At 42.6% G+C, this 25,492-nt stretch overlaps 1 protein-coding gene and 1 long non-coding RNA gene across 2 annotated transcripts in view; one reads left to right on the top strand and one right to left on the bottom strand.

Moving 5' to 3' along the window:
* Positions 1 to 25,492, bottom strand: part of NALF1 (NALCN channel auxiliary factor 1) — a 663,538-nt gene that overhangs the window by 589,171 nt on the left and 48,875 nt on the right. The gene's annotated exons all lie outside the window — the stretch shown is intronic.
* LOC137546062 (uncharacterized) lies at positions 15,360 to 25,438 on the top strand. The gene is made up of 3 exons (XR_011026165.1): positions 15,360 to 15,444; positions 23,117 to 23,232; positions 25,333 to 25,438. It is a non-coding gene; the product is annotated as an uncharacterized lncRNA (long non-coding RNA).

The raw sequence follows: 25,492 nt of genomic DNA on the forward strand, positions 1-25,492 counted from the left end.
TTCGGTACTGTGCTGCTAGCTGTCTGTGCAGCAGCGACCTTGCTCTATGTGCACGTTTGCATTGTGGCCAGTGGCTATGGACTTGGGCAGCATTGGAGACTGAGTTACACAAAAGGCTGCTGCGGTGTGAAGGCGAGCTGGCTACCTATACTGAAAGGGGGGGGGGGAGGCATTAAGGGAGTCATCTGACTACCTATAATGGAGGGAAAGGTGGGAGGAGTCATCTGGCAACCTGTACTGGAGGGAAAGGGAGAGGAGTCATCTGGCTACCTATACTAGAGGGAAAGGGGGGAGGGGTCATCTCACTACCTATACTGAATGGGGGCGGCTGGTGACAGTGGCCTAGGGCGGTAAAGAGTACAAATCCGGCCCTGATTGCAAAGTCAAAACACTCTCTCATTGTATAGATGTAGCCATGTGTAAATACACTGGAAGAATAGAAAAACTATTTTATCCACAGTTGTTGCAGTTTTCTTCATTTTTAGTGATGAGCCAATATAGGCATGTTCACACAAATGAGAATATACATAAAATGATATGGGCATGAGAAAACATATTTTTGCACAGATGTAAATACTTGAGAAAATATAAGCATATTAAAAAACAGATTTTCACCACATCCATTCAAGTGTATGGGCACTAGAAAACACATATTTGCAGAGATGGGTATATCTGCAAAAATGTATGGGCAATTGGGCATGCATGTGAAAACACATTTTCATCAACTGCACTGCAGTCAATGGGCATGAGAAAACACATTTACAAGAAATTTCTAATTTTTGCGAAAAAAAAGTGTATCGTGCAAAAAAGCCATTATGTTTACACAAAAATATATTTGCAAAATGTCGATGCAGAAATTGCTGAAGTGAAAACTTTAGGTCATCCCTATCCATTCTATGAAACATGATAAGAAAAATGGGAAGATAAGTTTGTCCTTTTAGCAGTATGTGTGACTTTGTGAATTACAGGTAGTCCCTGGTTAACGAACGAGATAGGGACTGTAGGTTCGTTCTTAACCTAAATCTGTTCTTAAGTCAGAACATTGTGCCATCTCTGTCCCCTGTACCTCCTCTGTGTCCCCATGTGCTTACAGTGTCCCCCTCTGTGTCACCTCTTGCCTCTGTACATACTTATACAAGTTTAAAAGCCATTTTTTTTACAATTTTTTTTCCATTAAATTTTTATTGAATTTCAAGAAATAGATGAAACGGTAGTAGTAATCATAACAGAAAAACAACTACAAAATTGGAAGCATTGAGAACATGAAATACATTATTATCATAAAGCTTGAATGAACATGATATATATATCAACTCATAGCAACAAGGTAGGTAAATTATAGTGGAGAATACAGTAACCAAGTTGTTATAAATCTAATTTCAACTAAATTATGATGAATCTTTTCCTACTTATCGTAACTCTTTGAGATTCAGCTGCTCCAAATCGGGTCTTATAGTTTGTGACTCGATCGGCAGCTAGTTGGATGATCTACCAAACCAGAGTGAAGGGGGAGAGGGGATAATAAAGGGAGGGGGGGAATGGCCAGAGACTTTGAGAGGTGATCGTAGAGGAGCAATAGTATATCTATTTCGTGGGTAAAGCTATCATTCTGGTATCATTGGTAACTGGGGGAGTATCTGTTCCCACGAGATTAGTAAATGGTCTAAGTTTCTTCATGGGAAGGAACGCCTGAGGAATAGTGATTCCATCTTGAGGTTATGATCTGTCAGGTTGTGTAATTGGGTGATAGAAGGTATGGTGGTGTCATTCCAATGGGATAAAATAAGTTGTCGGGCTGCACATATTATGTGTGTGACACGTTTTGTAAGGGTTTTGGATTGAATAAAGGCCAACTAGTAGAAGTCCTAGTAGGGAATTTAGCGGTACTGTTTGACCAATTATCAAGGTAATTATTTTGAAGATGAGTGTCCAAAAGGGTTTTATATAAGGGCAGTCCCACATAATGTGGCGTAGAGAACCCTGTAGGTTACAGGACCTACAACATAAAGGAGAGTGTTGGAGGGGAAATTTGGCTAAGGTTTTAGGTGTAAGGCACCAGTTGTATAGAAGTTTTTTTGTGGTTTCTAAATGTGTAATACATTTTTAGTGATGTTTTAAATCTGTTAAAGTCTTGTATATCATATCTAAAGTCAGAGGGGATTGTGGGTTGAGGTCCCATAGATTGTGTTCTGAAGCGGGCTAGGGTTTGTGGAGTTAATACATTTATACTATGGAGAAATAAGACCTGTTGATTTATGGGGGGGGGGGGGAGAACAGGGTAGGATTAGGTTACATAATCTTTTGGGGAGAGTTTTAAATATGATGGGTGTTGCACCATGTAGGTGCTCTATTTGGAGATAGGTAAGAAATTATCTTTCTTCTAGTTTATACTTCCATTTTAGAAATGAAAAGGAGACTAGAGATGACTGCATGAAGAGATCATTAATTAGAAGGATTCCTGCATTTATCCACGTTTGTATGTTGATCTGGGGAAACATGGATTTAAGGGCTGATATGGGAATTTTTGCTGGAATCGCCTCCGAATCTTTTTTGTATAGTTTAATTAAAGTTTTCCAGGCAGAAGAAGTAGCTAGTATGTTTGGGTGTGTGGTTTTAGGAGTAGGTTGTGAAGTCCAAATGAGATTTAAGTAATCATGGAGAGGAATATTGGATTGCTCATTTTCTAATGAAACCCATGTTTTTTGGGGAGAATGTGGTAACTAAAATTTAGGCATATCTATTATGGAAGCGGTGTAATATTGATATGGTTCTGGGAGACCGAAGCCTCCTAATGGAATGGGGGCGATCAATGAGCTGTATGATATCCTGTGTTTCTTATTTTTCCACAAGTATTGTAGGATTATTTTGCGGAGGTTGTGAAATAATTTATAGTGGATTGGGATAGGGAGGGTTCTAAAAAAAATATAGGATTTTTGGGAAGACAGACATTTTGTAGGCCGCAATTTTACCTAAGAGGGAAAATTCAAAGGAGGCTAAATGGGAGAAATCAGCTTTAATTAACTCCAGTAGCGAAGGAAAGTTGTAGGTGTAAAGTTCATTAGTATTAGAAGGGATGTTCACCTCGAGGTATGGGATTGTATGTTTAGTCCAAGGGAAGGGGGAAATGTTCGTGATTTCTGTTTTGAGGTGGGGGGGGGGGAATATTTATTCCCATTAGTAAGCATTTGTTTTCATTCACTTTGTAAAGTGAAACTTCTGAGAAGTCTCTGAGGATTTTGTTGATTTGGGGTATAGAAGTGAGGGGGTCTGAGATTGAGAGCAGGACATCAGCCGCAAATAGGTTAATTTTCTGTTCTGAATGGTGAAAGGGAATGCCTTTTATGTTTGGGTTAGACCTTATATGTTCTGCTAAAGATTCCATCACTAGGACAAAGATTAGGGGAGAGAGGGGGCAACCTTGACGTGTGCCGTTAGAAATCTTGAATTGTTTAGATAAACAGCCAGATACATTTACTTGTGCAGAGGAGTTTTGGTATAGTGCAAGGATTGCTTTAAGGAATGAGCCATCAAGGCCAAATTTGATTAGGATTTGTTCTAGGAATCCCCAATGGACCCTGTGGAAGGCCTTCTCCGCATCCAAAGTTAGAAGAAGAGAAGGCCTTCGACAGGACCCTAAAGTATGTAGGATGTTAATGACCTTGCGGGTGCCATCAGCTGCTTGCATAGAGGTTGAGAAGGGTAATTTCCATGTTATTAATGGTTCCAATTAGGAGCAAGTAGCGACCCTGAGGGTCATTTTCTGTGGAGTGGATAGATACTGTTAACTTGTTGTGGAACGCTATTAAAACTCCCTTTTTCTAGGAGGGGTGATGACAAAGGGAGGAGTGGTAGGTGAGTCGCTTGGACAAATAGCAGGTCTGTGCTGAGGGATAGGGTCTCTTTCCACAAAGAGTGTCTCTTGACGGGATTATTTATGCCTCTGGCGTTAATTGAAATGATCTTTAAAGCCATCCCTTAGGTATATAATGATGAGGTGATTGCTTTACAAGAGGGAGTAGGAGAGTGAAGATAGTATATGTTCCTGGCTTGGGAGTAAGGAAGAGTATGAGCGAGAGTAGATCATTTGAGAAAACTAGAATAATGAAAAATAACATGTGGCTCATGTGGGTTATTAAGGTTGATTTAGCTCGACTTGGACTGTAACAGAAGTCTCCTGGTGGGGACAATAGCTGGACCATTGTTAGACTCAGGTGGGTGGCCAGCTAGGTACTGCAGAGGAAAACACTCTTATTGTAATCTAAGACCTCTTAGGAGATGCGTTGCCACGATTGGGGAATTTTAGAGAGTTCTTCAGAACGAGAGGATTTTTTTGCGGGTTCAGGTAGTGGTAGGTTCTAGGATTTGAGCAGCTTGTAGCCATCGGTGTTGGACACGATGGATATGACTTTCCTGCCGTAAGAGATTAGGAGCTTGGTGGGAAAGCCCCAGCAGTACAGGATTTTATGTTCACGAAGGATTTTTGTAATTGGTTGGAGTTCCTTGCATTTGGCTACAGTAGCTTGGGAAAGGTCAGATTATAAGGTTAAATGGCCATAAGGATCAGGGAGGGACCCTTTAGATCATATAGCTTGCAACAGGCTCTCTTTAGTGGTGTAAAACTTTAAGCAGCAGATCACATCTCTGGGCATTGTATTAGGCAGGTTAGCTGGCTTCGGTAGTCTATGCCCTCTTTCAATTGCCACTTCAATGTCAGCTAACTGGGGCAGTGCTGACTTAGTGAGTTTGGTGACATACTCTCTGAGCTGAGGTGGGGTGATGGCTTTATCAATACCTCTGAACTTTAGGTTGCAGCGGCGATTGCGGTCTTCAAGATCCGCAGCTATTGTTTTCAGCCATGAAATGCCTGTCTGCGTTTCATCAAGGCAGTCCACCATTTTATTATGCTCAGATGTGAGTGCTGCAATGATTTCTTCATTATTAGCGACCCTGTCCCCTAATGTGGAGATAGACTGTTGCAAATGGTTTGCAATAGATGTAAATTCTAGTGTGAGGCACACTTTAAGAGATAAAAGCATTTCTTTCATGCAGGCTTGTATCAGTGTTTGATCTGTGGCCTGGAACATTTCTATGGGTGCTGCTGCTGCTGCCACTGTGGGATCTGTGAGGAGGGCTTGTCCTACCTAATCAGCGGTGGAGTCGGTCCTTTGGCCAGATTTTACCAGGCTGCGGGAGGAAGGAGACACTGTATCGGGTGTGGAGTCCCCTCTCTGTGCTGCAGGTAAGCCATCAGCCGTAGCGGTGTTGTGTGGGGCTGGAAGAGGGCGGGAGCCGGCGCCATTTTTGTTTGCCGTGCGGGCCTGAATGCCCGCGAATATCTCTGGCAGTTTCTGCGGCTTAGGGTTCCCCATCTTCCATTTGATGGTCGCTTTCAGGACCATCGAGGATTCCTCCATCTCTTGGTGCGTTTTGGGGCAAAAACTTTCTGCTGTGGGTGCCGATTTGGAGGTCTAGATGCGGAGCTCTGCAACTACGCGTCTAGCATAGACAAGCTGCAGACACGCCCCCTCCCCTCTTACAATTTTTTTAAATCGATTTTCTCAATTTGAATTTTTGTTTACTTGTTCCCATGGAAACACAGAATCCATGCTGTTCGTATCGGTGGGTCGTTCGTATGTCGGGCGTTCGTAAGTCGGGGACCACCTGTATTGCTTAGCTTAAAGTTCCTGTTCCTGAGTATTCAATAGATTGTTGTGATCTAAGGTCACTTTATTGTGTGGGGAAACATAAGAGTCCCTTAAAAACAATATTGTCAAATTAGATAGAGGCTGGTATTATGATGGCTGAAAAATATTTCTGTAAACTATAGAGGGCAGTTTCAGCAAAGGTGCAATTGGGATTATAGTGAACATATAACGGAAACACGTAACCGGTACACTGTATCCATTGTATGTAGCCTTCATTTGTTTCTCAGTGTGAATCTTCTTTTTTTAAAGACCTACATTTCTTGTGTGCGTGTATTCAAAGCCATGACAAGTGGTTTCTAAGGCAACTTTACAAGGGGAATTGCAGATGGTGTATCCTGCTATGACTAAGTATTTATTAAATGGTCTCACCAGTTACTAGACAGGTCTACAAACTGAAATGATCTACCCATAAACATTTACAGGTATAAATGAAATAACACGCCAGACTATAAATACACTTTGCCATTTAGAATAAAACAAGCTAGGAACAATTATCTCTAATGAATGCTAAACATTGTTCTGTAAGTCAACGTCTTGCAATAGTATCATGCTCACTGTTTATAGATAGCTCTTATTGTCTATTATAGAAAGTACAATGCTACCACGTCAGAAAAGACAATATGAGAATATGATCTGTAAAATGTCACCAAGGTGACTCGAACACATTTTCCTTGTGAATACCTGTCAGTATACTGTATAAGAAAAATCAGTGACAGCACTAACTGCAAGTCATTTCAATGTACGCGCATGCATGTTTATTAAGCCAGCAGAGAGATCAGTTTCTCATAGCAGCCATACATGCTTCATCTTTTTGTCTTTCTTTTTGTCTTTCATCCTTGGCTAATGGTAGATACCTAACAGTACTTTTTGTACCGTTATCAAACAAACATAGAGGCTCATATGCAATAAACTTTTTTTCTCTTGAGTTTTCTCCTAGGTGATATTTTCACAACTTAAATGTGTCAATGAAATGCCTTTTATGCCACCAACAAGCAAGAAAACACCCCGCATAATTTTGATAGTACTTTTTCACCTGGCTACTTATACCTGGCTACCTATACTGGGGCCACCTATGCCTGGATACCTATACTGGGGGCACCTATACCTGGCTAGGGCAGGGGGACGAGCTGAGACAGAAGGGGACAAGAGGTAACACAGGGGGATAAAAGAGGCACAGGGGGAACAAAGGCGGACAAAAGAGGCTCAGGAAGAAAAAAGATGAGATGGGAACATGAGGTCACACAGAGGGACAAAAAAAGAGGCACAAACTGAGGTGAGACAGAGGGGGACAAAAGAAGCACAGGAAGAAAAGAGGGAGACAAAAGAGAATGGATTAAGGATAAGAATAGACCTAGAAGTCCCTATCTCATTTTTTAACCAGGGACTACCTGTATTTTGCTAGTATTTGGCTCCACTCACAACATGTCATGGTCACGCCCGCTTTTTGCCACATCACGCTGTGCGTGTCGCTTTCTTCAGTGTTGGAGCCATGCACATTTTTCGCCACAGCGCACTTCGCACACGGACACGGGGGTGGGGTGGCTAGCGGGCAGGCACAGCAACCAGTGGGTGGGACCAAGGAGGGGGGGGGCAGGCCTGATGATGTGTGAGGGGCCCCAAAATTTCTGATGGCGGCCCTGTCAATTCGTACATTACTCCGGCAGGTGGTGTGGGTGGGATCTACCCAGGAATCCTTTGTAATCTACCAGTAGATCATGATCTATGCAATGGGCACCCTTTAGGCTATAAATGCCTGAAACTCCTATGTCTGCAGCCTGCCACTACTACACACTGTCTACACCCTGACATACCAGCAGTGCTTACCATATGCACATATTACAGAAAGTAGTAGGTAGATGATCTGCTCATTCACTAAATTGCTGCACTTATACATACTATGCTGGAGAAGAACAGTCTATTTTTCTTCATGCGTAATCGGTGACATCAAAGCAAACGGGAAAAGATTTCTCTTTTTCATCATAAGACATGTACACATGCATCTATACAGCATAATTTAATAACATAATAATATGTATTGTGGTTATATGCATTTTCTGTAAGAGCAGCCAGTTTGTCTTATTTATGTTTATCCTTATTATGGTTTTATATAAATGCAATAATAGCGCAATAGCAGCAAATTCTATAAGCACAATTGCTAAATCGTACTTTACCATGCAAACGTATTACAGCAAAGTAAGACATTCTAAAACAACAAGATTAAATGTCAGGTCTTATTTTATCATTGACCTTCTCTTATTTTACAGATAACCCTCTGTCTGTGAGCTCTTATGTGTCTTTCAATGGCAACAGGTCACAATGCAAAACAGCCACATGAAGCCAAGAGAGACAAAGACCCATTAGGTTCAACCTTTGCTGTAAGCATCTCTAATGCAATGATCTACCGAACGCTATTAATAATAAATATATTACCGGACAAAATAGCATGCAAACCCCAGATGCAAAGCTCATGCAAAACAGAATCTCTGGCCTGAATGTACGAGTGTTTTTCTACTCTTTGCATGCATAGTACAGTTCGCAAATAAAAAGTTTCTGTGCGCGCCTGCCATTTATAAATAAAGCTTTTATGCACAAAAAATATATTTTACAAATAAATATAAATAGATTAAATATATAAAAATAATGAAAGAAATCCAGCCACGAAAGGATAATTCTGAAGAGTGTATGGAGTCTACAGGCCTCTGCAGGCATCACGTTTAAGGTGCCCACTAATGGTCCAACCTTTTTCATCCAATCTTACCATTTCTATGTAATATAACGGAATTGCCTAAATTATCCATTCAGTATATTCACCCTTCTACTACATAGATTTGGTAAGATTGGATGAAAAAGATTGGATCATTAGTGGCCACCTTAAGCCGATGCTAAACATTTCTCTGCAACCGAGCAGAAAAGTATTTGGCATTGGTTCCACATTCCATTGCGCTTTGAGCACTATGTGGGGTATGGAACTGCAGCGGGATGCTACATGTAGCGCCCCCCAGGGACTTCGATCAAATGCAACTTTTGCGCAACCACAATTACTGGCAAACAATGGTAAACGCAGCATTGAGATAAACGCAGAAGCCCGTGTGAACCAGCCCTACTGCAGTTACTTTCAGTACATGTTACAGTGTAATATCAGCTTATTTGTACCTTAACCACTTAAGTACCAGCTGTCTCTGGCCCGTTAAGGACTAGAGATCTGCTGGTGAAAAAAACCCGGAGCTCACCAATGTCCCGCTGCATGAACCTGTTGCTGTTTTCTGGCACTCTCCTGTCGCTGAAGCTCACTCACTCTGCCATTGCTATGACAAACCCTAACTCTCACTGTAGGTTCCTAACTCTCACCCCTCACATAATATCTAACCCTAACTCTCCCTGTAGGTGCCTAAACCTAACTCTCCCTGTAGGTGCCTAACCCTAACTCTCCCTATGGGTACCTAACTCTAACCACTCACATAATATCTAACCCTAACTCTCCCTGTAGGTGCCTAACACTAACTATCTCTGTAGGTGCCTAACCCTAACTCTCCCTGTAGGTGCCTAACTCTAGCCCCTCACATAATATCTAACCCTAACTCTCCCTGTAGGTGCCTAACCCTAACTCTCCCTGCAGGTACCTAACTCTAACCCCTCACATAATATCTAACCCTAACTCTACCTGTAGGTGCCTAACCCTAACACTCCCTGTAGGTGCCTAACCCTAACTCCCCCTGTTGGTGCCTAACTCTAAGTCTCCCAGTAGGTGCCTAACTCTAACCCCTCACATAATATCTAACCCTAACTCTCCCTTTAGGTGCCTGATCCTAACTCTCCCTGTAGGTGCCTAACCCTAATTCTCCCTGTTGGTGCCTAACCCTAACCCCTCACATAATATCTAACCCTAACTCTCCCTGTAGGTGCCTAACCCTAACTCTCCCAGTAGGTGCCTAACCCTAACTCTCCCTGTAGGTGCCTAACCCTAACTCTCCCTGTAGGCGCCTAACCATAACTCTCCCAGTAGGTGCCTAACTCTAATCCCTCACAAAATATCTAACCCTAACTCTCCCTGTTGGTGCCTAACCCTAACTCTCCTTGTAAGTGCCTAACTCTAACCCCTCACATAATATCTAACCCTAACTCTCCCTGTAGGTGCCTAACCCTAACTCTCCCTGAAGGTACCTAACTCTAACCCCTCACCTAATATCTAACCCTAACTCTCCCTGTAGGTGCCTAACTCTAACCCCTCACATAATATCTAATCCTAACTCTCCTTTTAGGTGCCTAACCCTAACTCTCCCTGTAGGTGCCTAACCCTAACTCTCCCTGTAGGTGCCTAACCCTAACCTCTAACATAATATCTAACCCTAACTCTCCCTGTATGTGCCTAACTCTAACCCCTCACATAATATCTAACCCTAACTCTCCCTGTAGGTGCCTAACCCTAATTCCCCCTCTTGGTGCCTAACTCTAAGTCTCCCAGTAGGTGCCTAACTCTAACCCCTTACATAATATCTAACTCTAACTCTCCCTGTAGGTGCCTAACCCTAACTCTCCCTGCAGGTACCTAACTCTAACCCCTCACATAATATCTAACCCTAACTCTCCCTGTACGTGCCTAACCCTAACACTCCCTGTAGGTGCCTAACCCTAACTCCCCCTATTGGTGCCTAACTCTAAGTCTCCCAGTAGGTGCCTAACTCTAACCCCTCACATAATATCTAACCCTAACTCTCACTGTAGGTGCCTAGCCCTAACTCTCCCTGTAGACGCCTAACCCTAACTCTCCTTGTAAGTGCCTAACTCTAACCCCTCACATAATATCTAACCCTAACTCTCCCTTTAGGTGCCTAACCCTAATTCTCCCTGTTGGTGCCTAACCCTAACCCCTCACATAATATCTAACCCTAACTCTCCCTGTAGGTGCCTAACCCTAACTCTCCCAGTAGGTGCCTAACCCTAACTTTTCCTGTAGCTGCCTAACTCTAACTACTCACATAATATCTAACCCTAACTCTCCCTGTAGGTGCCTAACCCTAATTCTCCCTGTAGGCGCCTAACCATAACTCTCCCAGTAGGTGCCTAACTCTAATCCCTCACAAAATATCTAACCCTAACTCTCCCTGTTGGTGCCTAACCCTAACTCTCCCTGTAGGTGCCAAACCCTAACTCTCCCTGTAGGGGCCTAACTCTAACCCCTCACATAATATCTAACCGTAACTCTCCTTTTAGGTGCCTAACCCTAACTCTCCCTGTAGGTGCCTAACCCAAACTCTCCCTGTAGGTGCTTAACTCTAACCCCTAACATAATATCTAACCCTAATTCTCCCTGTATGTGCCTAACTCTAACCCCTCACATGATATCTAACCCTAATTCTCCCTGCAGGTGCCTAAACCTAACCCCTCACATAATGCCTAACCCTAACCTTCCCCTTAAGTGCCTTAAAAGCCTACACTTAACCTCCCACACCTAATACCTACCAACTCCCCACCCCAGTGTAGTGCCTAATACCTAACTTGATTAGCTACAACCATTATATACTAAGTAGTAGCTGATCATCTAACACTAGACGCCAGTCGATCACAGCGCCCAGTGAAACTAATCCATGCCTGAAGGTCCAGTGTATATATTAACCATGGCTAGGCATCCACCTTTTTGCGAGTGCTCGTTTGCCATATTACATATTAGTTGCTCAGTTGCAGAATACCTTCCATTCTCTAGGCACCTAACCCTAACTCTCCTTGTAAGTGCCTAACTCTAACGCCTCACATAATATCTAATCCTAACTCTCCCTGTAGGTGCCGAACCCTAACTCTCCCTGTTGGTTTCTAACTCTAACCCCCCACATAATATCTAACCCTAACTCTCCCTGTAGGTGCCTAACCCTAACTCTCCCAGTAGGTGCCTAACCCTAACTCTCCCTGTAGGTGCCTAACTCTAACCCCTCACATAATATCTAACCCTAACTCTCCCTGTAGGTGCCTAACTCTAAGTCTCCCTGAAGGTACCTAACTCTAACCCCTCACCTAATATCTAACCCTAACTCTCCCTGTAGGTGCCTAACCCTAACTCTCCCTGTAGGTGCCTAACTCTAACCCCTCACATAATATCGAACCCTAACTCTCCCTGTAGGTGCCTAACCCTAACTCTCCCTGTAGGTGCCTAACTCTAACCCCTCACATAATATCTAACCGTAACTCTCCTTTTAGGTGCCTAACCCTAACTCTCCCTGTAGGTGCCTAACCCAAACTCTCCCTGTAGGTGCCTAACTCTAACCCCTAACATAATATCTAACCCTAACTCTCCCTGTATGTGCCTAACTCTAACCCCTCACATAATATCTAACCCTAACTCTCCCTGTATGTGCCTAACTCTAACCCCTCACATAATATCTAACCCTAATTCTCCCTGTAGGTGCCTAAACCTAACCCCTCACATAATGCCTAACCCTAACCTTCCCCTTAAGTGCCTTAAAAGCCTACACTTAACCTCCCACACCTAATACCTACCCCCCCCCCCCCCACCCCCGGGTTAGTGCCTAATACCTAACTTGATTAGCTACAACCATTATATACTAAGTAGTAGCTGATCATCTAACACTAGACGCCAGTCGATCACAGCGCCCAGTGAAACTAATCCTTGCCTGAAGGTCCAGTGTATATATTAACCATGGCTAGGCATCCAACTTTTTGCGAGTGCTCGTTTGCTATATCACATATTAGTTGCTCAGTTGCAGAATACCTTCCATTCTCTATCCTTCAGCTATGATGGTTTTGTATAATACAATAGTAAGGAATACAGAGTCAATTAAATACACACAGAAAACAGGCAAATGAATTGCTACAGACAGACAAGTATTGCTATGAAATATTCTCTGTGTAACTCTAACGTCTTCATAATGCCTGTCTTCCACCCACTCTTCAAGATATTAAACCATTGCCAAATGTGTGATTTTAATTCTGTCTATAACAGTATGACCCATTTTAAGTGAATTATTTTGAAAACTCTCACATTAAAACTGAAAAGAGGGAGTGAAGAGAAGACCACTCAAGCAATGAGTCATGCTGACCACCCACTACAATTCGTGATGCTGCGAACATGATAAATTGCTTTACAAAAGAAAAAGTCGTATCCTCTCCTCTGCAGTACTAAACACTTCTATGAGATAAAGAGACTCTGTAGTGAAAAGGATATAGAGCTTGCCATATTTATTTCCTTTTAAAGAATCTCTGAAGCCTCCAAAAAATGAGGTTCTTACTTTAAAAACCTCTTTAACATAATTGCCCCACCTAAAACGCTGCATCCCCGCGGCTGAAAACTTAATTAATCACCCCTAACTCCCGGGGCAGAAATCCACGACTTTCCTGGTCATGGATTTTGCTGCCCGGGGGAGGCAGAGCTTTGGGCTGTAGCTCTGCCTTGCAGATGGACGGGAGTAGAGGCAGAGCTACTGCCCAAAGCTCTGCCTCTACACGGAAGGAGCCCCAAAATCAGCCCCAGGGAGTTTGGGGAGATTAGTCAAGTTTTCAGCCACAGGCATGTGGCGTTTCAGGTGGGGCAGTTATGTTAAAGAAGTTTTTAAAGTAAACACCTGATTTTTTTGGGAGACTTCAGAGTCTCTTTAAGCAATGCTGATTTCCTGGCTATCCTGCTGCTCCTCTGTTTCCAGTACTTTAAGCTACAGACCCGGATGCAGATCAGATGCTCTTACTGCTGTCTGATGACTCTAACCATATGCTGGTTTCAGGTGTGTTATTAAGACATTAATAGAGCCAGAAATATCAGCCTCTGCATGGTGATCGGCTAGCTGCATGCAGTGAACGTGTCACGAACTGTAGCTTCTGGTCTCCTGCTAGTGGCAGCAATTATGGACTTTTGTAAGGACTTCCACTGTCCACCAGCAGGTGTTCCCCTTTCAGGTAGTGAACCATATAGTTCTTCAGTCCACCTGCAGGTGGAAATCTTTGGACATTGTGATTTGTCACATGACCATCAGATAGCCTATTTAAGACATGCCTTGGCCATCGGTGAACTGCCAGATCATTTTGCCAGAAACCTCTGTGTCTCTGGTGACCCGTTCCTGCATACCGTACCTCGTTATTTGATTACCTGGTATTGACCTTCTGCCTGTTCTGACTACTCTTTGTCTGCTGTTTGTATCGTTTGACTTGGTTTTTGATGTTCTGTTTGTCTGGTCATCCTTGCCTGTTAATTGTGTGATTATGTTTCTGTACACATATTCATGTGAATATGTGCTGTACATATGTGAATGTTTGCTTGTACATATGCCTTGTATATATTTGTTATAGTTAGATAGTCAGTTAGGATTGTCCTTCTGGGTTTTGTGTAGGGTTGCCACCTCATCTTTCTAAATGCCAGCACATCTAAGTTACTCAGGTTCTGGGGCTACTCACACATAATCAGCGCCTAAACTGCATCTACCTAGCCACAAGGCATGCTTAATTCATATGTGCCAGCATTTAAAGGGATGAGGGAATATATATATATATATATATATATATATATATATATATATATATATATATATATATATATATATATATATATATAGCACACTTGTAAATAACCCCTATTATTCACTTTAAAATCCACTGTCTGGACTCTGGACCCCAGTATTTCCTACAAAGTGATCTCTTTTCCTGTTCTTGTGCAATCACTGCAACAAGATGCCGGTGCCAGAAGCAGGTAATGTATAATAAAGCTCCAGCTGCAATGCCTGTTTTGCTTAATAATGTACAGCACTTCCACCCCCCCCCCCCCCCCACCAGTTTCCTGCCCAACCCGTAATGGGGTGGGGGGAGTTGGGGCGAGCCCACCGGCAGTCTTTCCGGGGGCCCAGTCCAGTATAGTTACCCCCTGCTCTCTAGTCCTATGTTTAGAAAAAAAAAACCTGACTTCCTGTGATGCTCAAGTTATATAATATTCAATAAGAGCAAACAATGGAAAAAAAATTGAGCATGGGTGATAGAAGTCACATCCTTAACATGCAGTAACCAAACGTGTGCTTGTTATGTCATTACGATGGAGCCTACATCCATCACCCTTTGCATAAATCTAGGCCCATATTTCAGCAGTGTAGCAAAGTCTGTGGACATGACAAGCCCTAAGTCACCTGCATCCTATAAGGGCTGCATCAGGACCTGTTAGCTTTATTGTCAGCTGGTTTGAGCACTAGTGATGCAGACAGGTTTCCCCAGCAGACATCAACCAGGGTTAACAGGAAACCATGTCAAATCAGCTTTCCTCTTCAACAGAATGAAATACAATCTTGTAAGGTCATATTTGACTACTGCAACATTATGTGCTCCTCTAATGATATTTTATGTATAAAGGTAAAATGATTTTCATTGTGGCTCCGATCATAAATACTTAGCATTATTAATTCCAGCATGAGAATCATTCTTATTAAATAAGGTTTATAAAAAAAATAAGCATACACTTGACCTTCATCTCCCCATGATCTATTAGTGCCCAGGATACTGATTTCCTTTTTTTGTTACTTTTATTTCCTTGAATGGTCATCCTGCTGCGTTGTGTGTGTTTTAATTTTGATTATGCAGTCAAAACAGTATTCAGTTGTAACTGTACTTTACTAACTGTGGGCTGATAATTTCCTTTACAGGAAATCACTCAGAGAGGTTTCTAAGGAGACGATGAAAGCACACCAAGCTAATACCAGGTTTTACATGACAGCAAATGCCATGCACTGAGCAAGCGAAAGGGATTTTCAAGAGACAGGTGCAGTAAACATGAATGTTTAAAGGCTGGATTTGAAAAACACCAGTTTCAGCCTTTTAGCATCACATGTAATTCATTCACAGTGTTAAAAAGATGTTTGAATTAGAAGGAAGATTAGAAGTCGAGTGTGTATTTAACAGCTTGCCTCTTACAAATCACTAAGGTAACATAAGGAGACAATTTGTTAGAACATTTATCTGAGAATTTATAGAATTCATTTTTTCCCCCTTGGTGATTCAATCTGTTCCAATGCAAGTAAAACCTGCGCCCTCTGTGGTCTAGCTTTGCCTACAGTTTACTTTTTAGCCCCTTGCCCTTATGACCACAAACAGGGTCTTGTTAAAGGGAACCTGAGGTGAGAGTGATATGGAGGCTGCCAAATGTATTTCCTAGTAAACAATGCCAGTTGCCTGGCAGTTCTGCTGATCTTCTAGCATATGTAGTGTCTGAGTCAAAAGCCTCAAGCAAGCATATGACTAATCCAGCAGAACCTGAGTCAGAGTACCTAATCTGCACATACTTGTTCACGGTCTATGGCTAAAAGTATCAGAGACAGGATCAGGAGGACTGGCAGGCAACTGGTATTGTTTAAAAGAAAATAAATATGTCAGCCTCCATATCATTCTCAATGTAACAGGGAAGCAGAGCAAGGACTACCACAATCTGGTGAAGACTGGGGCCCATATTCAATTAACTTTTTCTCCTGAGTCATCTCCTAGGAGATCCTTTTTCATGCTCTCTTTAAAACAACTTTTACGCATTTTTCAATTGAAAAAGTATATTCTCACTTGCTGGTGGTTTAAAAGGCATTTTATGACAAGATGTGAAAATATCTCCTAAGAAAAGATTCAGGAGAAAAAGTGAATTAAAATAAGGGCCTGGATGCTAAGGCCTCGTTCACACTATACGCTCTGCTGTGCGCATTTTGGCAGGACATGAGCAGCGCAGTAGTGCTATACGCTGTATGTTCTTAGTTACTATTGCTATCAATGTATACATATCTTGTCTTCTGTTGCAAGTCTGGAAACATGGGGGTGAAATAAGCACCACAATTGCTACTTAATAAACCTTAAGTAAGTTTGCCTTGTTAAAAAAAGGTATTTGCAATTATTCAGCCTCAAGTGAGCAAGAAGGAACTCCCATGATGCATCACTTCTGCTCAGTCAGAGAATATACGAATCATTCCTTAATGTCAATAAAAAGCCAAGCACAAGAAAGACATTTGTAAGTCTCTATTGTCTGACAGCTGACTATTTTTCCTTCACTGTTCAAACAGGGAAGGATATAAGTGCAGGTGTGCGCAAACAGCTACTTACAGCACTGAAATACAGTATATGTGAAATGTCACGCCAGTCAAAGAGTAGTCATTACTTCCAATCACTCTCCCAGCTTAGTGAGAGAGCCCTGCAAGGACCTGAAATGAATGTTTCTCTGGTGCACTCAGGATACACAAATAGGTCACATCAATAGAGATCAGAAGTACAGAAGTGTGTTGTCACTTCTGTAAAAAAAAGGTTTGCAGCAACAAGGTCCAGTTCATTTGTACACGTTAGTGGGGGGTGACTGTGAATGTTTTAATGCGCTCTTTGTCAGCTGCCCAGCTGGTACCTACATATGCAGTTGAAGGCGCCACAGAAGAAGACAATCAGTCTACATGTTGTATGCACTTTTTGTCACCATAAAATGTCCTCAAGCATTGCAATTCTTGGTGGTTTCTACATAAAGGTTTAATGGTACAATCCCGCAGCCAATCGATCACCTAGGTTATCGATCGGAAACTATCAGCTGTGCCCATTAATGGTCAAATTCTCACAACTTAATTTGATAATTGATCTGATCAGATTGGTTAGCGGGAAATAGGCTGTTGATGGGCTAGACCAATTAATTCTGATCGATTACTGCGGAGATGATCGATCATCCCTGAGACTGTATTGTTAATGGTCACCTTCAACAGACTACTGAAGCAAGAGGCATATGTAGGCGGTCATATTTATTTGATTTTAAGCAATACCAGTTGCCTGGCTATCCTGCTGATCCTCTGCCTCTAACACATTTTGCAACAGACCCTAAACGAGCATGCAACAGATCAGGTGTTTATGACATTATTGTCAGATCTGACAAGATTAGCTGCATGCTTGTTTCCGGTGTTATTCAGACACTTCTGCAGCCAAATAGATCAGCAAGGCTGCCAGGCAACTGCTATTGTTTAAAAGGAAATAAATATGGCAGCCTCCATATTCTTCTCTCTTCAGTTGTCTTTTAAACTCAACATAGAGACAACTGAATCACAGCTCCCCACCACTGACAACAGCAGGGTGAAATCTGGTGTGTGTACACTATGCTTATCTATGTCCATTTTGTGTCAGTTTTCCCATCACTTTTGCCCTATGATAGTGCATCTTGTGCCTTTGAATGATACAATTCACACTTCATGCAATTTGATTTTCGGCTTTTGAAGACGCACTGCTGGCACAGTTTTTCTGTACCGCACTACTGAGGGTACGGTAACCTTATCGAGAATTTTAGCATTTGCTTGTAAACTCTGTAGTGAAAGCATAATGCATTTTAATGAAGCAACATGCGGAAAAAAGCAGCTAGCTGAAAGAAACAGAGAGATGCGCAAAAAAAGCCCACTGATTAACATGGGCTGTGAGATGTTATACATTTCTGCGTGTGGACAAAGACAAAAATGCATCAATAGAAATGAGTCCCTCAATAGCCTATAAAGCAGGCACAAAAAATACACAAAAAAATGACATTAAAACTGACATTGTTATACATTTCTTATCAGTGTTTCATCCGTTTTCATCTTCAGCTTTTGACTTATATAGTGTGCATGAAGTCTACATGAGCACAGTTCTCCCTGCTTCAGCCTCCTTCACACTGGGAATCGCAAAACGCTTGCAAAATCACCAGCTATTTTCCTCTGTACAGGAAAGTGATTTTGGCACGACTGCATTCTGCGATTGTACAGGGTGGGCCATTTATATGGATACACCTTAATATGGCCATTTATATGGATACACCAATTTATGTGAATGGTGAATTTAACAAACAAAACCACCGCTATTGGTCTGACACTAACCCACATTGGATAGATCCCTCCAAGACTGTTGGAACAAAAACATTTATGGTATGGTATGGTATATGGGGTGTATCCATAGATAAGGTGTATCCATATAAATGGCCCACCCTGTATAACATTGAAACATAATTGCTCCAAAAGCGCAAAAAAATGCTGCATGCAGCTTGATTTCAGCAAACAAAAATTACTGGTGATTGCTAAGTGTGAACACTGCCATACACATTTCATTGCAGTAGCGCTTTTCAAAATACTAGTGATTGCCAGCGATTGAAAACGCTGCTGAATTCGCTAGTAAAACGTTTTAGTGTGAATAAGGCCTATATCCTCCAAGTAAACCAGAGCCAAACTTAGTCAACACAGTTCGTGGCATAACTAAGAAGCTATAGACCCCAGTGCAAGTCTTACATTAGGTCCCCTCACACACTCTATACATAACAATTGAATAGGAAGACAAAAACCTGCCAAGTGCAACCGAAGTGCCAGAGAGGTGTAAGCAGGAACTAGGAAAGTTTGTTAATGATTGCAACTATTCAAAACACATATAGGGCTTGATTCACAAAAGCGTGCGAAAGCATAGCACGACCGCGCTTAAGCGCGCAATGTACCGTGCGTGAGGGTACAACATAGGTTGTCACGCGCACTTTGCCCCCTTAGCGCATGCACATAAATATGTACATGCGCAAACCTTCACGCGCTGTACATTGCATGCTAAACGCACAGCACGGTTTTGCTATGCTTTAGCACGGTCTTGTGAATCAAGCTCATAGAGAGGTGGTTGTAACCAGCATAAAACAAAAGGGCGGTATAAAGAAGTTGGAGGGTACCTAGTGGGCCCTTCTAGACCAGGGGCTCCTGTGCAGTCACCATCTCTGCATCCCCTATTATTTTACACCACTGAGCAATGCTGCTCCTCCCCTCTCTAATGTGGAATTACAGAAAACACATTCACACGACTTACACTGTACAGGTGTATTCATGGTTTTTTATTTATTTATTTATTTATAATTAAATCACAACGGATCCAACCAGTGTTTGTTTTTGTTTGTCTAATGTTTGCCTGTCGTTCAGCTTTACAAATGTTTACATGACATCTAATTATGGTGCATCATTAAACATGTAGGGAAGTGCTGCATGTGTCACACAGACCTTTAGCGTGTGATGTCAAGTCTCTTATGCATTGTCACACACAACACCTACACGCTGTATTATTAGTAACATGTTACTTATAATTAGTGTTCAGATAAACATTTCACCCAAACTTGCGTACAGAAATTTTGGAGTGAATTATCCAGATTGTGCTGGAGTTTAGAAGACAAGCCTCCCATTCTCCTATGCCTGAAAGTGGAAACCAGCTGTCTTCTATATTCCTTGTCTGTGTATTCTTTTCAAAGAGAACCTTTTGCTTTTCTAGAGCTGTGGCAATTGACATAGGCCTCAATTCACTAAACTTATCTCCTGTCTTTAATAACTCTTCTAGAGTTGTTACCATGGTGATAAGGCATGTAGTATTCAGGAAACATTTTACCTCAGGCAAGCCTAAAGTTAACTCTTCTGTCTTTAAATTAACTCTCCAATCCTTAAAGGAGGTAAATTAAATACAGAGGAGGTAAATTAACTACAGAGGAGGTAAATTAACTACAGGAGAGGTAACTTAAGGAATGAAGAGGTAAGATAACTCTCTCAGGTGTGGAGGTAAGTTTTCTCTTGCCTTATTATCTCTAGCATGATCTTAGTGAATTGAAGCCAGTGACCTTTTAAAACACAAATTATTTTGTGATAGGCTGATTTCTGAAAGGGGTGGGAAACCGAATGTATCACTCTTAACCTCCGTACACACACTAGATAAAATTTAGCCAAAGGTGGCTGATAATTATAACGAAAATAATTTCAACGGTTTCAGAATTTGTTTCCTCCATCATTTCTCCACCTAACATTAACCTTTCAACCCCTCTGCCTAACACTAACTTCCCTTCTCTTCTACCTAAGACGACCCTATCACTCTCCAATGCATAAAATGAACCTCCACCCAATCTCTGACTAAAACGCAGAGAGCCGTGCGATCAGAACTGAACTTGTGCAATCGCATGGACATCTCAGCTGCCGTGCATTGTGCTGCTGAACCCATACACTACAGTGACTGGGTCAGCGTTGTGCTTTTTCTGAAAAATGCGTGCAACAGTGCTATAACGCATCGCACTGCTGCACAGTGCAGGTAGTTTGAACATCAGACAGTGCAGTCTATGCACTTCTGATATTTCTGCACGTCACACACCATATGGGTTACCAAAATGCGCACGGCAACACTTATAGTGTGAATGAGGCCTTAGACTAATGTACCCTCTCCGGTGCCTGAAACTACCCTCTATCTGTCCTCTGTCTAGCACTAACCTCCCACTCTCATCTGCCTATCACTAACCTCTCCTTTCCCATACATAACACTAAATTCTCCTCTGGGAAGGAAATTCTGCCAGGTCACAAGAAATGTTACAACATTGCCTCAGTCGAGAATCCAGCATGTGTACAACAGCCCCCAATAACTATCAGCCACTGATCCATCTGGTGGATCCCTTTGGGCGAGTGACATTATTCTCTCTACTTTCCCCGACTGTCGAGAGATAGTCCTGCACCACTCTGCACCACCCACATTGGAACAGTACACGTTACTAGCCTGTAGGTTAGCAATGTGTTTGTATAGCGTTGCCTATGCAATGTCACCCTAGGGATTGGGTGCCGCTTCCCCAGGCAACTAGCCTTGTATGTGTGTACTAGGCTTATGAGAGGTTCTGCTCACACTCCTGGTTTAAATCAAAGGAGAGGCATAAACCACCAATACAGCAACTTTGCCAATTCACAACCTGAAGTCACCAATGATTTGTTATGTCTTAAGAGATCCATTTATTTGGCAAGAAAAAACAGCTTTTGGAGCTTTGTTCCACACCTATTATAATAGACTATTATTCTGATCAGTGGGTTTCATTTTAAACAATAATGTGAGCAGATGTCTTTAATAGACCACATTGCATTTGTATTCTGTGACTACAGATAACAGATAAGTAGTAAAATGTAGAATTTAAAGAGCAGTCAGTGCTGATGAAGGGGTCACATGGGCACAGTACGCAAAGGACAGACTGACTGATCTATGCAGAAGCCATTTAACAAGTGTAAATCTTCCTTTAGGAGAATGACATACATAACTGTGCATTTTCTCTCCAGTGATTCAATAGTAGCTAGAGGTGAAGTTTATAGATACCGCGTAGCAGAAAAATGAATCTGCGCCTCTGGGATTTGACACTGCACCTCAGTGAAATGATTTGTGTAACAGCGGAGGAGCAGATCAATATATGGAATAACACACATTTCTCTCCTTCATTCAGATCAATAGTGTAACAGCTGATAATGTTTTACATAAAATACAAAGCATGAAAACTTTATTATGCAGGCAAATACCACAATATTTTTCTATGACATGAAATGACTGCAATGCAGATGGCATTAACTAAATCGCTTTTGCAAAACTATTTATCTCTACTTAACAAGATGTGATGTGACGCTTGTTACAGACAGCCTTTTAACAGAACAGTTTCTCTTATCCATTCCTTCCATAGTTCAGTCAAGGGTATCATATCTTCCCAGCACCAGGTAAAAACAATAATGCATTTTAGGGTCATAAAAGCAATCTAAGCGAATCTACTTTTTCATAACCAGTGTGCAGTGTTTTGAAATATATATATATATATATATATACTAAGCTACATAAGCCCGTTTAAAAACGGGCTCTAGGTAGTAATTTAACCGCTCTTGCCCACCGCCCATCGCCCGCGCGCACACCCGCCTGCACGCTGCGCATGGCTGCCCTGCTCCCTGGCCTCACCTCCCATCCCAACGGCTTTCTGTACTGCGCACATGCGCAGTACAAAAAAGCTTCGGATGGACAGACAGGGAAAGTGACTGACGCAGGGATAGTTAGGTTTTATTGTATAGGATATATATATATATAGTCTGGCCACTTCGGGTTCTCGCCGGTCAAAACGCAAAGTGGCCATGCCCCTCCGGCCAGTGTTAGAAATGAAATACTCCCGGCCGCTTAAATGTCTCGCTGCGGCCAAAATGTGTTAAAATCCTGCGACGTAAATTAATTAACTCCCCTGGCATGGCATGTGACACCTCTTCGGCTCTGCCTACCCCAGCCCCTCTCCTATGCAGCTTTGGCAGCCGGGGATACGCGTGTCCCCCAGAGTCATTCGTAGCGGCAGGGAATCCTGCCGTTCGTTCCTCTGCAGAGCGGGTGCTGGCAGAAGCAATGTCTGCAGCTCTGCTTCCCTGCCGCTACGAACGACATGTGTGGTTCCTGGCTGCCACAGCTCCATAGGAGAGGGGCAGGGGGAACAGAGGAGGCAGAGTCCAAGAGGCGGCTTCATCTGGTCACATTGCCGTGCTGCCAGGGGAATTAATTCACGCCAGGATTTGAAAACATTTGGTCACAGCAAGACATTTATGTGGCTGGGAGTATTTCATTTCAGCCATAGCATATATACATATAAATATAAATAAAGGCACAATCTAACCCAAGCTCTGTGCTCTTCACAGATGAAAGCAGGTTCACACTGAGCAAATGTGACAGACAGGCCAGAGTCTGGATGGAGATGCTGTGGAGAACGTTCTGCTGCCTGCAACATCCTCCAGCATGACTGGTTTGGCAGTGGGTAAGTAATGGTGTTGGTGGCATTTCTTGGGGGGCTACACAGCCCTAGGTTCTCGCCAGACCGCCATTATGTAGCGAGATTAAATCCTCAGACCCCTTGTGACACCACAAGGGTTCCTCCTCATGCAAGACAATGCTAGACCTAGGGCCGGCCTTAGGTTTCACAGCGCCCTGAGCGAAACCTGATTTTTGCCCCCCTCCTTTCATCCTCTTCCCACGTGCATATACACACAAACGCACGCACGTATACACACACACACCGGCCCATATGCAATTCTCCTTCTCTCCTGAGATATCTCCTAGGGTAGTGGTTCCCAACCTTTTTGATGTCATGACACATCACGCCAAATGCTCAGATCTCCGTGACACGTCACATATGTATAATAGGAAAAATACTATTAAATAACCACCCATGGATGGAAAGAGTGCATTATCCTGAATACACTTGAAAATGAAGGCTAGAACCTTTCAGGAATATTAATAAAAACAATCAGTGGGACAGTTAGCCGCCCCCCCCCCCCCCATTTAGAATGATAGCACAGCACCGACGATTTGCACCACGCGTTATAGCCGCAGTGCACCCCCCTCAAAAAAAAAAAAAAACACGCCCTCAGACTCAGCATAAGTAGGTAGCCAGGTATAGGTGCCCCCAATATAGGATCTCATGTGTAGGTGCCCTCAATATAGGTTGCCAAGCATAGGTGCCCCCAGTATAGGAAGTCAGTTGAAGGTCTCCATCCCCCCCCCCCATAGGTAGCCAGGCATAGGTGCCTCCAGTATAGGTAGCCAGGTGTAGGTGCCTCCAGTATAGATAGCCAGGTATAGGTACCCCCAGTATAGGTAGCCAGCTATATGTGCCCCCAGTATAGGAAATCAGGTGTAGGTACCCTCAGTATAGGCAACCAGCTATAAGCGCCCCCTTGGAAGCTGGCACCCTGAGCGACCGCTCCGGTCGCTCATATCAAAGGCCGGCTATGGCTAGACCCCATCTGGCTGGAGTGTGTCAGCAATTCCTGAAAGACGAAGGCATTGATGCTATGGACTGGCCTGCCTGTTGCCCCCCACCTGAATCCAATTAAGCACATCTGAAACATCATGTCTCGCTCCATCCATTGATTTCCATTGATAAATTTTGTGTGATTTCATTGTCAGCACATTGAACTATGTAATAAACTAAATATTTAATAAGAATATTCTATTCATTCAGATCTAGGATGGTGTGTGTGTGTGTGTGTGTGTGTGTGTGTGTGTGTGTGTGTGTGTGTGTGTCTGTGTGTGTGTGTGTGTGTGTACATATATATATATATATATATATATATATACATTGCATATTATCCGGTCGACAATTCTGTTTACCCCCTTGTGAGGTCAAAACATCATTAAAAAGTTAGTCTTGGCTTTCATTTGCACCAGGTCCCAAGTCAATTTGTTGGAGGAGGGTCCACTGTGCCTGGCTGCAGAGAGAGCAGTTGTAGGGCAGAGAGAGCTCAGGAGAAAAGCGCATAGCACTGAGCATCTTACATTTGCCTATCCTGGCATCTATGCGGCACTGCACCTAGCACTATACACACACAAGAGATGATGTTTCATTGGTTGCTATGGGTTATAGCATTTTCCCCTGCCTTACTAAACAAATCTATTTTATACGCAGTTTTCCTTAAGGCAAAGAACATTGTGCAAGTAGGATTAACACAAAACAGGCAGCCAGAATTCATCCTTCACTGATCTGGGCTCTGAGAAGAGAAGTCTGGTTGCTATGACTTACTATACTTTGCATATTCTGGTCTTCATTGTCTTATTCTGTAACTCTATAGGCCACACTATAAAATGTGAGACTGCACACAGAAACTTCTACAATCTTTTCCAAAAATATGGCATAACGAGTATTTCATTTTTTAAATAATTCTTTTCCTGTCATACAGAAACATTTAGCAATTAGATTTGTTTACCTGCAGTAATTGTTTGCCTGCCACCAGTCACTAAGGGTTCCCAAACCAATTTCAGTTTCCAAATCATAATACTGTGTCAAAGCCGAACACTCTGACTGTGGCATGCAAATAAGAGCAGCATCTGTGTCGCTTTCCTCTCTGCTTCCTTTCAGAGATCTCCCTACAGCTTTAGCCAACCTCATTATGCAGCCTGGACTAGCAACACGCTCATGGACAGCTAAGGTCATCCTCCCTCTCTCCTGAGCATCTGTGTGCCTACAGAACTCCTTCAGGAAAGCCGGGCAATTCCTGTTCCACAAGTTTTAATAAAAC

This window comes from Hyperolius riggenbachi, chromosome 2 (genome assembly GCF_040937935.1).
Source record: "Hyperolius riggenbachi isolate aHypRig1 chromosome 2, aHypRig1.pri, whole genome shotgun sequence".
Classification (NCBI taxonomy): domain Eukaryota; kingdom Metazoa; phylum Chordata; class Amphibia; order Anura; family Hyperoliidae; genus Hyperolius; species Hyperolius riggenbachi.